The sequence below is a fragment of the Tympanuchus pallidicinctus genome, unplaced genomic scaffold, assembly GCF_026119805.1.
Source record: "Tympanuchus pallidicinctus isolate F22 unplaced genomic scaffold, pur_lepc_1.0 scaffold4, whole genome shotgun sequence".
NCBI lineage: Eukaryota > Metazoa > Chordata > Aves > Galliformes > Phasianidae > Tympanuchus > Tympanuchus pallidicinctus.
Window position 1 is genome coordinate 3,550,567 of NW_026294758.1, and position 14,219 is coordinate 3,564,785.

The window sequence follows — 14,219 nt, forward strand, 5'->3', positions numbered from 1 at the left end:
AGTATACTTGAGAGGAAGGAGTATCTGGTTCTAAGTGAGGAAAACAATTACAGTAATTTCTTTCAGTTCCTGTTTTTGGAACTGAATATTGGAGCTGTGGATGCAAGACCAAGACTGCCAAGCCAAAGAAAGGGAAGAGAATGGGTTCAAATGAGAAAGCAGTCTCCTGTAGGCTGTCTCAGCCTTTGCTGTTTAGTAAAGTTTGCATCATGAAGATACTAACGAGGCTGAAGGCATTTTGTAAGCACAAATTAAATGTGGGTGTTTGAAGGTAGAGCTCCTGTCAAACTACTAAAAACTATAGCAATAAAAAACAGAATATATTTCTTCAATAACTGACCTACTTTCTCTGCGCCTCACTTCTTCATCTGCACGATGATGGGCAACAATTAATTAATTTTTCATTCATCCATTTGAGGTGGGAAGAGGAACTGCTTTTTCTATTTTTAATGCGGGCATTGCCCAGCTTCCAAATTCTTAATTTTCTAATTTGGGTATTTTATTTATTTTGCGTAAAGGCACACATCACATTTTCCTAGCACTGCCATTTGTTCAAAGGTATCATTAAAAAACAAAAGACAAACTTTTCTTCTTTGGTAGAGTGTCAATGAGATTTAGGTGGATGTCAGACAGTTGTACAATTGGGAATCAGTCATCATGGGGAATCATATCATATCATCATATCGTCATATCATTGGAAAACAGGAATCAAGGTATGTCTGCTATAATATTCATTCTTTGTGGGCTTGTTACCAAGTAAGTAATGAACTGCAGCCTAGAGAAGCAAAAAAATATATATTGCTTTACACATCTACAACTATTCAGCATTGTGTTGTGTTCAGAATAAGTTCGAGGAAGAACTGTCTCCTGACAAAGAACAAGAAATATTTGCAGTATTTATTTCTTTTGATTATTAGTATTGCTTTTTCATGCATGCTTTTTTGTACATTATCCATCCTGTCTCATGTTACCCTGAATTCTAGGACAATACCATTATCTTTGTGATTTTTACGATGTTTTAACATACACAAATCATTAGACCACGATATAATTAAAGAAAGAAATTGTGATAGCTGAAGATAGATATGTTTCCAATGATATGAAGAGTCCTTTGTTTAAAACTACACTGCTAGCAAATACATAAGATATTCACCTTTTTGATTAATGATGTGAGCCAAAGCATGGTTGATTAGGAAAAAATTCTGCCACCCCAGGTCAGTTTTCTCATAGATTTATTATACCATTAGATTGTTGGGCTGGTGCAGCAATCCAGACAGTATTTCTGACTCACTGCTTTGATTGTTGGGGAGAAAAGCCTCAATTTGTGCCAACTTCAGATTCTACTTCCTTTCCTTTCTTTCTTGGCTTGCTTCACCTTGTCTTGCCTCACCTTTTCCCACCTTATCAAAATGAAGCAGTCCAGTCGATATGAAAGAAGAGGAGATGTGAATGAAAGGCTAGGTTTATAAAATCCATTTGTAATGGTAAGGAAATAATTTTCATTCCCCTCACAGTGGGGTAGCCCTAGCTGTAAATCACGACAGGTGGAAGAGGAATTTCTCATTCTTTCCCTCAGACAACGTGAGTTCATAAAATAATCCAAATTCCTGCCTTACCTATCAGCTGGTAAGTATCCCATAGCCCCACTTTTTTGTGCTGCTTTTTCTTGTCTAGTAAGTAAATACACTCAGCCTGAGCATTAGATCGCACTATTATTTTCTTTCAGTGCCTCAAGGATCATTTTAGTGCATTATATAAATTAAAGCCATTTCCCAGAAAGAGATTGTGAGTGACCTGAATCAAAAAGCTGAATAGTATTCTAGTGATTAGGAAATTTGTCTATCAGGTTATAATCTCCTGCTGAATTTCACTTTCTATCTAACTTGAGAATGGAAAATAGAATCCAGATTCATAGCCTAAATTAGATTTGAAGTCTTAAAAGTTCCTCAAATGCATGATATTTTGCTCCTTGTATATTAAAATCTCAGTAGTTTTGGTTTGGTTTTAAGCTCTTACGTATGCTGATAAATTGAATTGCTGGGTTAGCTAGATTAACAAAGGTAATAATCAAAAATGCATCAGTTTAACACCCATATGTAGTCTGGGACATAAGACCATAATGATCTTTTTCTCAGGTTCTATGAATTAATGTAATTCTAAAGAAAGTTATGAAGTTAAACCTGTTGACCGTGCAGAGAAATAAGGTCTGTATCAGTAATAAACTGTAAGAGGCAAAGTTTCAGAATATTACAGTGCTTTGAACTCTTGGAAAGCCAAACAATCATTCAAAACTATTTTGTTTATCACTTTATCACTTTTAAGTCATGCTTTTGTAACTTTGTCCTTGTCTTCTTTTTTGCAGCTCCTTCAGGCTTCAAGGAATATCTGTATCTGGAGGCACGTCATCTAATTTCTTGCATATTAGATTCATCATTGTGACTTCTTGCAGGCCAGATCTGAAAAATAACCAGGAACCCAACCCTCCATGGAGCATGGGAAAGCCCTTCAAGTCAGAGCACAATGACTCATGGGTGAAGTTTGCGTTGAGTCCTCTGTTTCAGATCAGACTGCTGCAAGCAGCGTCCTGGCAAAAGCCACAGCCTTAAATTCCACTTGGTGGGAGCAAAGAATAGAGGACCAACAATCTCACCCCAGCTCTCTGGCATTTGAGTTCTGTGCTGAGCAACCAGAGTAACAATTGATGAGCTTTTCGTGGGCAGCATCCAAAAATATTTCTATATGTAGCCAAAAGAAGAAATGAAGCGCGCAGGCGATAATGGGATATAAATGTATTTACAGTAACAGGGGAATTTATTGTCTGCAGAGAAAGAAGACCTCTGTCATTCCTTGTACATATTGAAAGCCATACAGGAACAGGGCATTGGTGACATTAAACTGCTTCAAAGGATGCTGACTCCTGTCCTCCACCCAACTTTGAAAAAGTTCAGGTGTTAAAGATTGCATCTCAATGCACTTCAAGTTTTTGCACTGTCACTTCCATTCAGGGTAATGGTGTGTGCCACCATTTGCGCAGACAGCCCCAGGAGCTTTTTGACCACAACGAGCTGTATTCTGCTGGGGCTCCAAAAGGTGGAATATAAAAGTTAGAACTGAAGAAAAACATTTGTGTGCTCTTTCACTAAGGGGATCTCTTCACTGAAAGGACTGTGGTCCTTTCTTAGGTTTAAATAAATACACACATATACATACATATATATATATGTATATATATGACAAATCATCAACATGTTAAGGTGTGTCTACAACGGGGATATAATCTTTTTTAATAGCATCCATTTTTTTTATCATACTGTTGCAAGGAGTTTAATCTATTCAATTATACATCCTATCTGTTCCTGTTGAATGCTGGCATTGTTGTTCCAGTTACTGTTAAAGAGACAAAGTCATTTGTAATACGTATTTGGCATACAAGTTTTCTAGCCATTTGTCTATACTTCATGGAGAAATCTAACAGACGAGCAGCATTTTCAGTTTATTTTTCTAAATAAATGTGTTGTTTATATTGTTAGCAGTCACTCATTTGGGCTGGTTTTCATTATCTCCAAAAATGATTTAAAGACAGAACCAAAACACAGAAATTGTTTGTTCGTGTGAAGCTGTGATGGTTTGCTGACCGAAAGCTTTAATATAAATATTGTAATTTGTAAAATGACGAAGTATATTTATACAGGCAAATATGTATGGAAAACAAAAGGAGGAATTTTAACTCTTAATTTCAGAACATAGTTTATTTTAATATCCACGTGAAGAAATATAGATATATAATGGGATAGATTTTTTATTATCAGTAAGCTTCATCGAGTGAAGATTCGGGTGTTTAAAAATGAAAGAAATGTAGTCTAGTGAGTGTGGCCTCTCAGCTTACAGAGAGAGCTTTTATCAAGCGTCTCACCTTGTCCAGAAACTGCTTTTAGTTGTCATGTTTTTTGATTTTGTCAGATTTTATTTGGTTTGTCTCTTCGTTTGTTTTAGCACGCTGGCAAGGCCACACCACTTAATCAGTTGAAGTAGTTGCGGTATGCGAGGTTGTTCTTTAGAACAGTCTGCAGTTTACAGTTATCAGTTATTGTTTCCGTGTGCTGTAGTCTTTTGCTATGAAGTTATTGAACATTTCAGTGCTATAGCTGTTTTGAATAAAAGTACATATTTTCATTTTTCCTTAGTCTGTTAGCCTGTGTGTGATTTTCAGAGCACAGTAAAGCACGTTGTTCCTAGTTCACTTAAAACATTCACCTGAAACCCAGTAACTGATTAATAAAGCTGAATTATTTTTTTCTTTATTTCCATTGCTCTTTGGAACCTGTTAAGTGCTCACAGAGAGAAAGCTATCATTTCAAGAACAAAAAACAATGGAATACCCAAGCCATTTCACCACTCGTGGGTTAACTTTGTCATGGGCAGATATTTTTAAATTTATTGCTCTGCTCTGACAAGTAGTGTATGGGTGTGTGTGTTTGTGTGCATGCATGCACAGCCCTACCTTCTGATGAATGCCAGCTATCCTGAATAAGTGCCCCTAGTCCTGTTACTGCAAGAGATGCTCATTTTATTACTTACATTTCAGAAGGACTCTTCTTGTGACTATGAAGCCATAGATTGCTTTTATGGGTTGTCTTGAAATCATCAAATGAATTAGTTGAGGAAACTGTAGCCTGTCTCATTTCGCAAAAATTGGGACCATCTCATGTTTTTGAAGAAACCTTCTCTTAAAGAAATCTAGTGGTCAATTTCCACCAGTATAGCTGATAAATGCAACCTTTGTATTTGTTAAAGAATGGTGGTGGTGTCTTGTTTTTCAGACTGAGTCGCTTAATGAACAGAACTGAGCACTTCCATTATTGTCTAACAACATTTGGAAAAGCTGCTTTTTGTTTTTTTTGGTTTTTTTTTTTTTCTTTTTTTGAACAGAATGCACCCATCTATATTTGAAAATAATCCAATAAAACTGTGATGCTAATATTTTTCTGCTCTGCTGAATTCTAGACCAGCACCTGTCCAAAAATCTCACTGTACAAAATTCACCTGAAACTTTCTTCAGAAAAATGCATCGAATATGAAAAACAGTGGCCTTGTCCCAGGAGAAGTTTTACACTATGTATTGCAAAAATAGTATATACTGAAGAGAATGTAGACCCAGTTTGAGAAACAAATACAGTTAGATGCTGCAAATGGTGCTCTTCATCAATCTCATGCTGTAGTTTTCAGCTCCATCCTACTGGAGAATCAATTTTAGCACATTTGCACATGCACATGTACATATTATGTCTTTATTTTGCTACCAGTGGTGCTGAGGAGATCCAGATTTCTTTGCAAATTAAATTACAAAGCCTTCAGTATTGTGACATATTTGGAGCCAATGCCTGCATGCTATGCAGAAGCTCTCCTGAGACAATAGTTCAAAAGAGGAAAATAACATGCTACTAGTATTTCAGAAGGCTTTTGCAAACAGCTACCACTGAGGGCTTCTTTCATAACGACAGTAAGGTATGTAATTCTTTCAGCAGCTGAATTATTTTAAACACAAGAACCATCATCAATTCCTATTGCTCAATGAGAAGGACAGAGATGCATGTAAAAATAACCATTTTGTAGAAAGCAGAAACCAAGGACTGTATAAATCTGGCGCTGGCTGGGATGTTACAGAAGTATCCTTCCCATCGAAGCAGTCTCCCCAGATGTCACATGGCATGCATACCACCAGGGAACGGATTTTTTACTACAGAGGACATGTGTCTCATATTCACTGTAGCTCTCCAATGATGCTGTGCCTCAGGACAGCTGTGGCAGCTCTGGTACCTAGGAGGGAAAGATGCCCCTGCTGAAGGCAGAAGGCACCTGGCAGACCCAGAGGCAGCCTGGGATGACCGTACAGGAGCATATCTGCCACATATCATCCAGTATCCAACCAGCATTGAGGAGGACTGAGGGGAGAAGGGTTCACTGAGTTCCAGTCTCTTCCTTAAAGTGACTGAAATTATGGAGTGGATGAAAGAAAAAATGACAGTTTATGTTGACTGATTTACCATTGTTCTTTTGTAAGTTTAACAGTGATTTATTTAACAGTAGGTGTTGGACAACATGGGTGCAGCAGCCCAGGATCTCTTCAGTGACTGTCCCTGATGTACAGAGAGGCTGAGAGGGAATATTTTCTTCTGCAAAGGCAAAAATGGTGTAAGGATGAGGTTCACCCTTATAAAAGAAACTAAAGGGACCTCGGGAATGCAGGAGGGTGTAGAGAAGGATTGACTTTTAAACCAAGACCACAAGTGAGTCTAAGAATGGAAAAACAGCAATGGATGAAGAGGAGCATGCAGTTGGAAATGATATGTGTATTGGGGAGAAACTGCAGGGAAAAGTTGGAAGGACAAGATTGACTCATATATAGAAAAATGTCTGCAGAGAGTAACAAACAGAGTACTCTAAAGAAAAAAAAAAAACCTTAGCTGCAGACTGCATTATTGATTTTGTTATGGACTGGATAGTTGAGGATCCAGTGAAAGAAGTAGCAGAAGGGAGGTGGATGTGGTGCAATGTATTTTAGCCGAATCTCTATCTAGGTTCAGTATCTTCATGGGACTGCAGAAGCCAGTAAATCTCCCAGTACTTGTGGGTAACTTTAGAAAGCAGAGTTTGTATCGAAATGGGCATTCCTGCTAAGGAAGAATCTGGAAGGATTCACAGGCAGTTATGTCATGGCAGATGGGACAGATGGGGCAGTTTAAAATACTGAATTGAGGGCGCAGAAGAAATAAATCCTGCTTAGTGAGAAAGGATTGAGAAAGGGCAGAAAGGAGCTTCTGTGTCTAGGCAGCATGCTATCAGCTATTTGCTGCTGAAGCAAAAAATGTTCGTCAGAGTGCTGGGGACTTAGGAAGAAAATGGAAAGGACTGTAAATATGAAAATAATATCCACAGCAAGGCACATCAAAGTAATTGCAAGATGCATAAAAGATCTGTTAACAAAAACAATTTGGAGAAATACAGAGGTCAAGAAATGCTCTTCCTCAGTTACAAGCAGCAGGAAGTCTGGCAGAGAGTAAGTAATCTCAAAAGAGAATCAAGGAAAACAGAAGCATTTAGAAGAAATTATTGCAGCAAAATTGTTTGTTTCATCGTTTACTTCTGCTCTCACAGTGGGAGAGTTTGTGGAAACTGCTGAACAGGAATATTTCGCTATGAGGAAACTCATTTTGAGCTGTTAGGAGATGGTACAGAACACCATGAAGGAAATTTCATAAGTAGGTGGTATCTACTCACAGATTTTGGAAGTACTCAGGTGAAATAATTAAAACGGTAAGCGTGGTGAAATTAATTGTGGAAAAATTGGATGGCTTTAGAGATGTGAGAATGCAAATAATGGTGCCAATTTTAAGGTGAATTTGAGGGAAGATGAGGAAAGGATATAGATCAAAACGTCTGCACTGGGCAAATACAGAAACTGTAGTAATAGATTATTTGAAGAACGAGAAGGATTTTAGCAACACCAAAGTTTGCTAAACACTCCTGAGAAAACAATGATGCTGACTAAGAGGAGATTTCCTGCAATCATAAAAAATGATAAAAACAATAAGAAATAGGAGAGGAAAGGATGAGTTTTCATAGTGGAATGAGGCCACCAATGATATCACGTGGAACATGTACTGGGATCCATGATTTTAAAATGTTTTTGACCATGTGGATAAGCTGGCAGTCTAATAAATAGTTATTTCATAAATTTGCTGATCATACTAAGTTATTAAATGTGGTAAGTATGAGTGGTCTAAATGTCGGGTTACTAAAATGGCAACTGATGTTCAGTGAAGGTACACATAAAAAGTGATCTATATGAAAAATGTATTTAATTTGTTTCTCTTAAATCTGTATTTTGCAATTATTTTTTTATGAAAATGTTCTGTGCTTAACAAGAAGTCAAAAAACACAGGCAAACAATTGAGAAATATTAGGAAAGCAACAAGGAAAAGAAGCGAGCACCACTGCATCGATCTATAGGTACGTGCTTGGCCATGATATTGAAATTTTTAGTATCTTGTGCAGTTTTTATCCTCACCTTGAATTAAAAAAATGTAATCAAACACAAAGAGCTTCGAAGGATGAGTCACAGTGATAATCAACTAGCAGAAGTAGATTCTGTCTGAGGAGTGACAGCAAGCAGTAACGTCATCAGTGGCATCAGGGGTCTCGCGCTTCTGGGCACCAAGCAAAGCTGGCTGTTTGCAGGATCAAGAGAAAGAAGGGACTGTTTAAATAATGTGGAGTGAAAGTGTAGAAGTCTGTCCCTGAGCACTTTGCACTGCATGTGCTCAGTGTGCAGGATTCAGGAGAGGTTGTACGAAGCAGAGGGAAGGCAGTCATCAAGAGCTAATGCATGGAATGATCCTGCTTCTGGCTCAGTAATGAAGGGTGTCATGAAGGAGCATTTCTAGCAAACAGCAGCTGAGAAAAATAATATGTTCCTTACAGTGTAAGCTTTACTCACGCACTTTAATTTTTTAATTATTCCCAAAAGACAAAAGAATGTAAAGCTTAACTGGTGTGTAATCCAACAGAATTGCATTGGCCTATTATTATTTTACTCAATTTAGAGAGATTTCCCATTAGTAATTAATAGGTTGTGAAATAATAAATATATAGTTTTTTCCAAAGATGTTTTCTTAACATTTGTAGATGAGAAAGTATGCAAACCAGTTCTACTTATTACAATTTAATGAGTGTAATATTGAAGACTTCTGTGTGTCACTGTTACAGTTGTGCTACTTTTGAAATAAGACAATATAGTTGGCATTAAAACTGTTTTTCATCTATCTTTAGAAAAAATGTTTTTTTTCCTAGCTCCTGTGTAAGGCTATCTCCTTTCATATTGCTAATGGAAGCCTCTAGTTTGTTCTTTCTTTTAAAACTGCAGTTGTCATCTCTGATATTGTAAAACTAGCAGAACTCGTCAGCTAGAAATTTGTTACCTACTGACCATATGTTCTGTCCCTTTCTTTGAGAAGCAGATATTGCATTTTGGTTTTGTTCTAATGGGCTAGCTTTAATGTAGCTTGTAAAAATTTTATTTCATGGAGAAGCAAATTCTTTGTATTTCTTTGGAAAAACAAAGAAAAGGTGCTGACTTTGCTGTAGTCAGATTAAACAGAGTTTTCAAAGAAAAAATAAAAGTTGAATCATAGAATCAGGGAAATGAATTAGAAGTGTTTCCACATACCTGGTTGTGGGTATATTTGAAATGAACAAGGTGATGTTTAGACTAGGATGGAATTGAAGTGAAGGGAAACACCACTACATGACTAATCTGTTCCTATTCTAGATAATATTGACTTTTCTCACTGTGGAGAGGACATTAGTTTTCATTATTGTCCTAAATAAGATTTTAAGTTTCTCCACTTTTTCCTTCTTGTGTACAGAGGGGAGAAGAAATAGACAATGTTAAAATGTACAGGGGCAAAAGTGAAATCCTTATAAAAATAAGAAACAAAAAGTTGTGAAAATTCTATTTGTTTTTGAAAGGTGCAGTCGTAAATGGTTTGAAAATGCATTGTAAGACGCACATAACTGAAAGAACTAAGTTGTGACATGGAGAACAGCAGTGGGAAAGTCAAACTCAATGTTAGCTTCTTGAAACTGAGGCTTACATGAATGCAAATTAATAAATGATTATAGATAAATTGCATGTCACTGTGCCTTCAACCCTTCAAACATTTTTCTGAGGCGAGGGCGTGCAAGTCAACATAATTATGTCCACAGAGAATCTGAGGGGTGATAGAAATGCTAGTTGAAAAGGACTTCAGTATGAAAGTTTCAGTTTCCCTTTGGAGGTGAGGTCACCAACTGAATGGCAGATCAAACTCAATTTTGTCTTCACAGCTCCCCCGGATGAAGTGCCCACACCTTCTGCGTGAATCACGGCCCTGTACTGCACTGCCCACACAGTGAAGAAATTTTTCATACATCCAGCTTGATCTACCCAACTCACAATTCAAAGTCAGCGTCTCAGCGTAGTCTTCTATATGTTGTAGCAGTCTGCTATTGCTGCAGAGAGCCTAGCTCTGCTATTTTTATAACTGCACTTCAAATACGGCCTTTAGCTTTAACTTTGCTAGACTGACAATCGCATCTCATCCATCCCCTCCTCGTCCACCACTTCACATCCCTTACCATGACTGCAGACTTTTGCTGAGCACTGTGCAAAGTCCCTCCAGAAGCAGGCAAGAAAGAGGATACTGTTAGCTTGCATTCACCATCAAGTATCAGAGCCCAGACCTTCCTGCCTGCTGATCCAGACAGTCTGCATCAGCCACAGCTATTCCCCTTCACATACGGAGTCTGGTCCTTGTGCTTGCTAAAATTCATGCCATTTCTCTTGGTCGCTGCATACATTTCCCAAAATCCCACTTGAATTTTAAATCTTTGTAGTGAAGTGTTGTCCAGAAGTATGTTGTTTGCATTGTGTATTTTCATTCAGATATCCAATGATGTTAAATGTAAAACCAATACTGATACCCTGCGTCACTGTGGAAATTGTTTAGGCTGGTGGATGATGATTTGCCATTGGTAAATCTGTGTACACTGCTCCTGGTCACTGTTTGGTCTTCCAGGTGCTTGGAATGTAAACATCAATCTGTGATCTTTCTGGTGTCTAAGATGAGGCTGCCTAGTTCAGAGTTCCCTTAATCTCTCTTCCTTTTCTACATAGATGTAATGGTTACCCTTTTCTATTTGCTGAGGACCTGTTGTGATTTATGGAGATGTTTACAGATGATGAAATGTGACAGTGCAATAATTGCATCCAGCTCCTCTAGCAACTTCGGGTGAATATGATATGATTCTCCATCCTGGAACAGTTCCAACTTCTTTAAATTGTACCTACCTAACTTGTTGCCTTCTTTTCTATCTCCATTTAAAACCAGACTGGTACATGCAGAAGTTAAAAAGTTTTGCCTGTGAAGACTGATGCAAAAAAAAATTAAAAAAAAATCCATGTTTTCTGTATTATGTGAGTCAACTGTCTCTCCTATTCAGCAGCTTTCTGTGTTTTTCCCTTTGATGCTAGCATACTTGCGAGAACTCTACTTCTTACCACTTTATATCCGTACCTAGTTTTAGTTCTAGATGGTTTTTGGTCTTTATGATGTTCATCCTCAGCTGTCTCCTGCCTTTGTTCTCACTTTTTGTGGGATATATTCTAGCATTTCTTTTGGTTCTCTGCCTACTTATGGTGACCACTGATTTAAATGGCCTTTCTTCCTGCTTGATCCTTACCTCCAACTAAGTTTTCTTTAAAAATCTTTTCCATGCACCCTGGTAGAACACTTTGAGAAGAACTTCCCCCAGCAACATTCCAAATAACCCACAGTCAATTGTCCTGAAGCCTGGTGTCTGAAGTCTACAGCTAACATTCTCAGCTTTCCTCCTAATCTCAGTCTCAGTCTTCTTGTGGTCAGTGCATTCCAACCTGTCATCTGTGACCACATTGGCTATCATTTCTACCTCTCATTGAACGGATGTAGTGGAATGATTTCCCGATGGACTCCTCTAAATTTCACATTAGAAAATCATCATCACTGCCCTCCAGACTCTGCCGGGGACTTTTTAAGCAATAGGAAATGTCCAGATGCTGAATTTCCTCAGATGAACAATGCCTAGCCCCAGCACCGTCATCATTTTGGCCAGGTGGTCTGCAACAGACCTCTATCACAGCATCAGAAGGACCATGAGCATCTTCACAGACTCCTACTTAGTTTCACACCAGGTCAGTCAAGGATCTCCATTACATAACACACACCTCTCCTCTCCCCTGCCTCTTCTTTCTGCCTACCTTCCTTCAGTAGTCATTAGCAACACATTCCATGAAGACAAATAGTTCAGTCTAATGGAATCAGCATCGCTGTGGAACTGAGCATGACCACTGTAAAATGGTACCACGAACCTGCTCAAGCTGGATATGAGAACAGAAAGAACTGGAGGCTTTATAATCTTCACCCTCAGAGCTCTTTAAGCATACAGTCGTCTGTCAGGAAAGATTTAGGAAAGTATGTTTCACAGAGGTCTGATCTAGGTGACCATCCTACAGGATGGCACGGGAAGAAAGCTGTCAAACGGAATTTCAGGCTGCAAATTCAAATAATAATAATATAATCATCAACTGGGAGCAAGCAACATGGTAAAGGGAGGTGAGTGAAAGCCCAAGAGTAAACGTGAAAGTTACTCTTCCAGTGTTCTTGTCAGGATTTCGTGGATCTGTGCATTATTCATTGTGGCACACATGAATATTACTGAAGAAGCTACCTGGTGACACAGGGTGAATTAAGCAGAAAATATTTGGTTGTCAGATCTTATAAAATATATATAAGCTATAACCAAAATTCTGTGGAAAAGTTTACAGGAATGTGAAATTTGAAAACATCAAGTACTGATGAATCTGCTGAAAGATCTGAGATCGTAGTAGTCTGTCATAAAGACAAGCAAGGAACACTTCAGACAAGCTGTCTGGATTTACTTCAATTCATTTGTGCCAAGCCTATGTACACAGGAAAGTAGATGATTATCTGTGTGGACAAAATCATTACAAAGGACAGAAAAAATTAATTGCTTGGGACTTGGTTATCACTTCTACTTAGTCTGGATATCTGGAAGGGTGAAAATAAGCATGTATGCCCTGCTCTGAGCACAACGATAATTTGCTCCCACTTTAATTCCACTTTCTGTTGCCAGCGTAATGTGGAAGGATTTACTTTAATTAAGAAGATGACCTTCTGTCCTCTTCACTGTCCTTTTGTTCTAGTCAACAGTAAAATGAGTAATTAATGTTCATTTGGTCAGATGTAAGGTTGGTCCTGAATTAAGAAAGAACAAGCCTGGCTAATTCCTGTCAGGATCTTCTGATGTTGGTGAAATGTGAGTACAGAAATGGCTGACAATAAATGTTTCTCAAATATTCCTCGAGATGTACTATGTGAGAGTTATAGTTCTCTGCTAAGTGTAGTTCTTCTACTAGTATGAATGATTTAGATTAGACATTCAGTGCTAAACTAAAATGAGATGAATCCTGCTTTAACGCAAGACATGAAAACTGTCAGAAAACCTCATGATTCAAGAAGGTTGCTGACAAGATGAGATATAGCTAATATTGAATGGTCATACATGAAATAATTTAGTAATTTATGGAGAAATTCGGTAAGCACAAACAGTGAGAGCAACAGGCAATCTGTCTTATAGCAGACTTCTGTAAGAGGCAGCAAAAAAGTCCCTTACCATTTTCCTTACTAAAGCACTCAGATGCCCTGTTGTCATAATTTGCCACAACCAACTTCCTGGCTGAAACCACACAGATGCTACAAAGAAAATTTACTGAGAGCATTAGACCATATAAACTGCACAAATTCTCATGCTCATTACACATTGCATTTGAACAAATATTATCACCTCTACATGTCTGCATTAATATTGAATAAGTCTTCTTTCTACAACCCATCCTACAAACTATTGTATTTTTTCTTCTTGGAGGAATCCTATTGACAAAGCAGAGATAGAGACGTATGTATTTAGTCAGAAGATGTAATTTAATTGCATTTCTGTGCAAAAAAAAAATCTCAGCAGAGACTTCTCAGAGTCTCATTAGTATAAAATGGTCATCGTTGTAGTCCTTCATGAATGATATTTAAATTTTGATTGAAACAGGAAGTACAACTTAATGATGTCTCTAGGGGAAGAAAAACTGGGGCTCCAGGCAGAAACACAAAAGACATGGGGAGTTTTCAAATGCATGAATGGCAAAGGTAATATATTCTGTTCTTGTACCCTCTGGGTCCTTGACTTTGATAAAAAATGTGTTTTTGCATGGATGGAGGGAGGAACCTACCAGAAAAAAAAGACTATAGCCAGTATCTGCTGTTATCCTGCTGTGTGTTCATGTACTGCTCCATCTTCACAGAAGCAATCAGTTTACCAGAGGAAAGCATTTTTTATTACCGGTTTTGAAATTTCACCTATTGTGGATTAAAATGTTTAAAAAAATGTTAAAATGTTATGAATTTACCAACTACCATTCATTTTTGGTAAATAAATGCTTTTAATGCTTTTGGTAAATAAATGCTTTTAATTCTGTGATACAAATAAATAGAAACAATTCATTCTCTGAGATGTTATCTGTTTCTCAGGTGCAAAGGTCACTTGGACCAGCTACTAATCCACAGATATTC

General features: G+C 37.8%; 1 protein-coding gene across 3 annotated transcripts in view; it reads left to right on the forward strand.

The window, feature by feature from the left end:
• Positions 1 to 4,301, forward strand: part of PRR16 (proline rich 16) — a 143,811-nt gene extending 139,510 nt beyond the window's left edge. For all 3 annotated transcript variants that reach the window (XM_052701334.1, XM_052701335.1, XM_052701336.1), the window contains exon 3: positions 2,363 to 4,301. The gene's annotated coding sequence lies outside the window, so the exon portion shown is untranslated. The remainder of the gene's footprint in view (positions 1 to 2,362) is intronic.
• The last annotated feature ends 9,918 nt before the right edge of the window (positions 4,302 to 14,219 follow it).